This window comes from Artibeus jamaicensis, unplaced genomic scaffold (genome assembly GCF_021234435.1).
Source record: "Artibeus jamaicensis isolate MK-2021 breed Jamaican fruit bat unplaced genomic scaffold, CSHL_Jam_final contig_387, whole genome shotgun sequence".
NCBI classification, from domain to species: domain Eukaryota; kingdom Metazoa; phylum Chordata; class Mammalia; order Chiroptera; family Phyllostomidae; genus Artibeus; species Artibeus jamaicensis.
Window position 1 is genome coordinate 648,258 of NW_026521812.1, and position 7,288 is coordinate 655,545.

Genomic DNA, 7,288 nt, shown 5'->3' on the forward strand with positions numbered 1-7,288 from the left:
GGCTCTAACAGCAACTTTCTGTGTGACCTTAACAAGCAACTCAGATTTTCTGTGTCTCAGTGTTCCTATCTGCAAAGTAGATACGATGATTGCACCTCCCTCAGAGGGTTGTTCTGAGAATTAAAAAATAAGTACATTTCAGGTACTAAGAATAGTGTCACATGTAACTTAGAGCATTCAATAAATGTTGCTGTTTATTATTTTTAATTAAAGTTTTTCTGAAGACATGATTTAAGCTCAGCATTTCATTTTCTGTTTACCTAGTGACTTTCAGAGTTTGGAATTGATGTTGCGATACAACCATTATCCATGTCTGGTGTACGTGTGTGTACACTAGCCCCTCATGAACTGTTCGCTTATTTGTTCCAAATGCCATGCTTACCCAAGAAACACCTTTTATCTCAGCTCAGAGATCTCGACATCAGTGTGATGAAGTGAACATAGCAGGAATATTGCCAGAAAGAGACTGGGGGTCACTTATTTAACTGCTCAGTTTGTTTTTTCATCTGTAAAATAGGTCTAACAGCATCTAAACACACAGTTAGTTGGGAGAATTTAAAGAGATATTACTTGTAATACAACTTCGTGGAGTTCCTGGAGCACAGCGATTTTAAACAAATGTTCATTGCTCCCACTGACTGCCCATGAGTCAGTCCCTTTGGTAATGTTGCTCTACTGGTCCTAGGCAGGGAGTATGACTGACTTCAGTTAGAATTAAGTCACAGAGAACAAAGGGGCCTGAAACCATCTTGTCTCTTCATAACTGTGCTGTTGCCCCCGGGCCACGAGTGACGACTTGCCCTCCTCTCTGGCCCTGGGCACAGCCCCTCCCATGGACAGAGGTGCACTGTCCTCAGTACCCCGGGGTGGTGGTACCTGCCCAGCACCCTGGGTGCTGAGGGATGGCTATGGGGTCCCTCTCTGGGTTCCCAGAGGACTCCCTGGCACAGTGCTGTGTGCATGAGAGGAGCCGAAACTTACAAGCAGTATGACACGGAGATATAAAGATCCAAACAGGGAAAATAATCAAAGGTAGCAAAGTCAGGTATTTAATACTCTTGGTGGTAATTTGTTGATCTTGAGGTTTTCATATTTAATTTTATACAAAGAAAATGATTAATATTGGAGTTTTATGTAAAAATTATATGCCAAACCATATAGAAACATTTTTAAAATTTAACTATTTTTAGATTAGTTTTAGATTTACAGGACAACTAGTGCGGTAGTATAGCTGTACCATACTGTACCCACTCTCCCATATTACTGACAGCTTACATTAGTGTGGTACGTTTCCCACAGTTAGTGAACTGATGTGAACACAGTGTTGTTGACTCAAGTATAGAAGCATTTTTAAATCAGACTGTGTGACTGTGGGCTTTTCCATGACTGGGCAGCTTTGAATCTTGCAAATGCTGTACTGAAAATAACCTTCTGCTGCCATCTACTGTTCTGAATACATTTTCATTTTTCAATTTTGATTTGTAGGATTTTCTTATGGTTCATTTTTTTTAACTAGCTCAACAGATCAGTGTATACACTGAAGTTCAGAGAGGCCAAATCTCGTAGGTGAGTAGCTGCTGGCGTAGCCATTCATTCATTCATCTATTAGGCAAACAGTTACTTCATACTGCATTAGAAAGGGTCCTCGGGATACAAAGATGAATACTTTCTTTAAGGATCTGATACTCTAACAGGGACATAAACAAGATTATCATATACCAAAGTGATTGTTACATGTGCTTCAAGAGTTTTGGGAGCACAGAAAAGGAGCACACAGTTACCTTAGATTGGAGGCGGGACTATAGAGAACATGCCAATACGCAGGGAAGCTTTCGTGGGAGACATGGGGTCTGAAGCAGATCTTAAAAGATCAGTAGGAAGTAGCTGGGTGAATAGGGCAGGGACTGGAAAGAAAGGTATTCCAGAAGTAACCTGAGGAATAAAGGCAAAAATAGTAGCATGTATGTGAGAGGGGAAAAAAGAAGACTGGAAAGTGGACGGTAAGCAGAAGTGACAGATGAAACTAGAAAGGGTAACAGAAGCATTTGTGCGTCACTTCTAGGAATTTCATTACTGATGGTAGAAGTGGGGAAGAATCGGTGAGGTGCATAAGGAGTGTGTTTGGTCAGATGCACGGTTAGCTGGGTCATTTTAGTCATTTTGTGGAAGATGAACTTGGGTCCATCTTGGTCATCTTGGGAAGTCATCTTGGGAAGATGGAGGAGGAGTGTTCAGCACCGCAGCCCAGGGAGAGCTGGGCAGTTAAGGCAAATGAACAGGGCGGGAGAAGCAGGGATGGGGCAGAGGGTCTGCACTGTAGAAACATTTGAGATGTAGGGTAGATAGCAAAATGCCCAACTACTGCATTATTTTTTAATAATTTTTTTACATTTTCATTTATTTATTTTTAGAGGGGGAAGAGAAGAAGACAAATATCAATGTATGGTTGCCTCTTGCTCAGCCTGTACTGGAGAACTTGGCCTGTAACCTGGCCATGTGCCCTGATGGGGAATTGAACCAGCAATCCGTTGGTTCACAGGCTCATGCTCAATCCACTGAGCTATACCAGCCAAGGACTACTTACTGCATTTAAACTGTATATAAGAGAAAGAGTCAAGGATGATGTTAGATTCAGTTTTGGTGAATAAGATTCTAGAGGTATGACAGGGGCTTCAGGAAGAAGATAATGGTTTCACAGAAGAGAGGGCAATTTGAACTCCGTCCTGGTTAAGGTTACAGTGTTGAGAGAAAATATAAGTAGTGTCATCTTGCTGGATATGGAATATGAAAGTTTGAAGCATAGAGAAAAAGCATGGGGTAAAGACATATATATTGGCAAGTCATGAGTATATCAGCAGGAGCTGAAATTATGGAAGTGTATGGTGTAACACAAAGAACACATATGGAATGAACAGAAAAGTTCTACAAGCATAGGAACCCATAGAATACAACACTGGGTGAGAGCTGGAAATGGGGGTGGGGGAGGCGAAGAGGAAGACTACCACGTTCAGGAGAAAGGGAAGATATGGATGGAGAGATTCGATAGAGAGCCAGTAAGAAAGAAAGAAAAAAGTGGAGGGAAGGAAGAAAGGAAGGAAAGAGGGAGAGAGAAACAAAGTAAGAAACAAAACAAAACAAAAATTGATCCCTGTCAGTCGGTAGTTGGTCTGGCACCCAGTAGCTAGGCTATAATGATCCAATATTGAAAAAATAATAATTTCACAGAATATGAACATCAGACAAGGTCACTCTGTAATTATGATAGAACAAGACCACTCCACAGTCAGATGTAAACACAGAAAACTGACCAAACAAACAAAAAACCCCGCCATGCAACAATAAAATAAGATAGCAGTCTTCAGAACATAATGTATTGAGTTGGCCAAACAGTTCACTTGTTTTTTTCCATAAGATGGCTCTAGTAGCACTTAGTTGTGTTTAACTTCATTTGAGACAATTCTGTGCTCTGGCTGGTGTGGCTCTGTGGATTAAGCACTGGCCTGCAAACCAAAGGGTCACCAGTTGGATTCCCAGTCAGGGCACATGTCTGGGTTACGGGTAGGTGGTGTGAGAGTGGCAAACACATTGAGGTTTATCTCCATCTCTTTCTCCCTCCTTTCCCCTCTCTCTAAAAATAAAAATAAATTTAAAAATCTTTTTAAAAATTTTGTTAGATTGTATTGTGACAGCTCACATATTAGCATGCATTTTTAAAATTACCAAAATTGGTGAATTTTTGTGTAGCCATTTTAATGTTGAAGAAGGGTCATTTCAGCCAATTTTGCTTTATTATTTCAAGAAAGGCAAAAATGCAACTGAAATGCAAAAAAAGATTGTGTAGTGTATGGAGAAGGTGCTATAATCAAACATGTGTGCAAAGTTTCATGCCTGAGATTTCTCTCTATACTATGCTCCTCGGTTGTGTAGACAAGTTGAAGTTGATAGCAATCAAACTGAAGCATTAATTGAAAACAATCAACCTTATACCATGCTGGAGATAGCCGACACACTCGACATATCCAAATCAACAGTTATTGTTGAAAATGGAAACTGTCTTATATTTTATGGAAGAAACAAAATGGACTTTTTGGACAACCCAATAACTCACAACAAAACACCCACTTCCTTGAACTCTCTCCAAAATCAGCAAACATAAACCTAACTCTCATTACCAGGCCCTCCTAATACCCCTTCGCTGCAACATCCCCGGAGAGCCACATGGTTTTTCCGTCTCCGATGCTGTGGCCACTTAATAAACCTGATTTTCACCACAGGTGTGTTCCCAGTGGTCTTTGGGCTTTAACATCTTTATAGAACATCTCATGAAGAGAGACTCAAAGCGCCTGGTGTAACCAAGAGGCCAATGCTATCTATTGATATTGGGGAATATGAGCTCACTGGTGACCTTCGAAAAAGAAAGCAGTTTTGTAGGATATGGGGGGAGATGCATTAGAGTGAGCTTACTAGCTTCAACCGATGCTTATGTATATTTCTTCCTAATTTTGTGTTCAGTGACATCAAGTTAGTGGCTGGAAATCAGCCATGGGGGAGTATTTACATTATGGAAATTGGCAATTGCTAAAAGTTAAGGATTTTTTTTCTTCAGAAAGTTGGTTGTTAAGCTTTTGCCATCACATCACTGGTACAAGAGAGATTACGGTAGGCTGGGGGAGGAAAAGGCGTAGGAGAGTGGAGATCATTAAAAGTTTGCTTGAGAAGAGAGAAGAGAAATTGGACAAGGACTAGAGGGGAAACGAACATAGGGCCAGTGAGAACTCAGGTTGCCCAGCTAGAACAGGTTCAGGGCGTATTCCAATGCATGGGTTTCACTTTGGTTTACTAGTAAGAGACCAGCAGCTCGGTGTGTGTGTGTTGGGGGAGTCATTTCATTACAGCGTGGGAGAGAACTGGGAGTGAGTTGGATGTTTGTGAGGGAAAGAAGGAAACTTTTGGAGAAACGGATCTCAAACTCTTATTAGTGGTTATTGTAAATAGTATTTGTCTCTGGTGTCAAACTGCCTAAGGTGGAGTGTGGCTTTACCAGTCAGGGACTGGGCAGTATTTAGCAAGCTGCTGACTTTCTTCGTGCCCCAGTCTTCTTGTCTATATGCAGGTCGGGCTAGTGCACACCTCGCAAGGTGGACGTGAAACACTGGCGCTTAGTAAACTCCTGCAGATGGGAGCTACTCATCTATTGCTTTATTACTGTTACTTTCTTTGGACAGGAGAGTAAAACTACAAATTTTTATTTCAAAATTATATATTTATGTGTTTTTGTTTGTATTATACGTTGGTTTTGGAAACACACCCCCGCCAAATCTATAGAAGCAAAAACTTTTTCCAGATGTAATTTGTCGTCAAGGCTTCTGCAATCCCTATATTATCCAGCAGGGAGCGCTATTTAACTGTTTGTTTTCTACCATAATCCATCATTTCTTGAATGTGGTTAGACTGAAAGATTGCATTGTCTGAGATAACTTAATGATTTACAGTTGATATTCACGTATAGAATTTGCTCCTTATAAACAAGAAAAAGCTCCTTTCCAACCTTATTACAGTGAGGAAGCTATGTGAAAATGATCGTCATCGTTGTCAACCCTTACGCTGTGCTCACTCTGTGCAGGCATTATACTGAGCAGTTTAGTATGTTAGTTCCCTTAACGAGGTGAGCACTTCCATTTAAAGATGAGGAAACTGGGACCAAAGTCAATTAAGTGGACCGGTGCCACACAGCGTAAGACATGATTGGAACCGAAGCGACCTGTCTGGTCCTACCGTCAGAGTCATGTATTAGGTACAGTCCTGTGGGGACCCAACCACAGTTGGTTTAATCTCTTCCAGAAATTCTAAATACTTTCCTTGTTTTCACCTCAGCATTAACCAGCTCTTCCCCTCAAACCCACTAGAATAAGAAAAGCAGTTGTGTCTGGTGCAAAGTTGTTCGGAGATACTAAGATACCAACCAAACTCTGTCTGAAACAACTCTTCTCACCATCAGTGCTCCGTTTTGTAAGGATTTCATTTTCTCATAAATACATTATACACTGCTAATCAAATATTTTTGTCACTTGTGAAAACTCTAAGAGCATATTTTTGTTACACAATCTCCACCATAGGGAGTTAACTCTCACCAAAATGCCCCACTGCACTATTCCTTGAAAGTGAAAATATTTGCCTCTGGTGAAAATATGTCACCTTGGTTCGTGTAAATAAAGGCTCGGGAAATTATTTCCTGTGATTTCAGATACTTTCTCTGTACTGTTTTTCATTCGTCCTCAAAGATGACCGGAGACCCGAGTCAGACCAGAGAGAACGGTTTCTACTGGGCACACCAAACCACAATACAGAGGACTGAATCGTAAACATAGCTATGTTCCCTCTTCGTATTAAACGAATAGGAAAAAAGGTAAGGGATTCAGAAATCTTTGGAGGTATAAGATAAGTGTCGACCCTCATTGCCTGTTTTTCATCATTTGCCCAAGGCCACTGAAGTGCCCAACACAGAAAACTGGTTTCTCCTCGGTGCCTCGCCCGGCGGCCGCCCCACCCACCAGGCCGCGCCTAAAGAGTCAGCTGGTGACAGAAGCAGAGATGGGATACCGGAGGTGGGATTTCAGGTTCTGGATGCATACTGACATATGGTTTTTATTTGGAGAGACTTCAACTGTAAATGAAAAGAGTAGATAAAGTGGGTTTAGATAGGGAGAGATTTTCGATGGCGGGGGACCGTGGCACTCAGGGCGTGAAGGTGTCTGGGGAGGCCAGATGGAGCGCTTCTGAAACCGAAGGGCGCTTTAGTTCATTTCAGTGTTTACACATCCAGACACAGCGCTGGACACCAGGGATACACAGACCAATAAAACGCGGCCTCTGCTTTCCAGTAGCTGGCAACCCAGTGGGAAAGGCAGCAGGTAAACAGGTAAGAGTAGAAGAGGAGCCACGGTGCAAGGTACAAAGGTGGAGCCCGGGAGGAAGCCTCTGCCAGGGACAGTCTCGGGCCTACTCCTGTTTGCCACGAGCATGTACACGGGGTGCAGCACTGACCCACAGGTACAATTTGAACACTCATTTCAAACTGCCTGAACGTAAATAATGGTATCGGTGAAAATCAGATCATTATCTGACATCAGAGGTTAAATATTTAGCTGGCGTTGCACAGATTAAAACGTGTATACGTTGAAGCTCGGGGGAGAAAACCACCCGTTTACACTGAGTGGATCCTGTGTAAGGGAAATAAGGCTGTGGAGAAGCTCCGAGATACGCCCGGTTGCAGCCTGAGCCCCCAGCC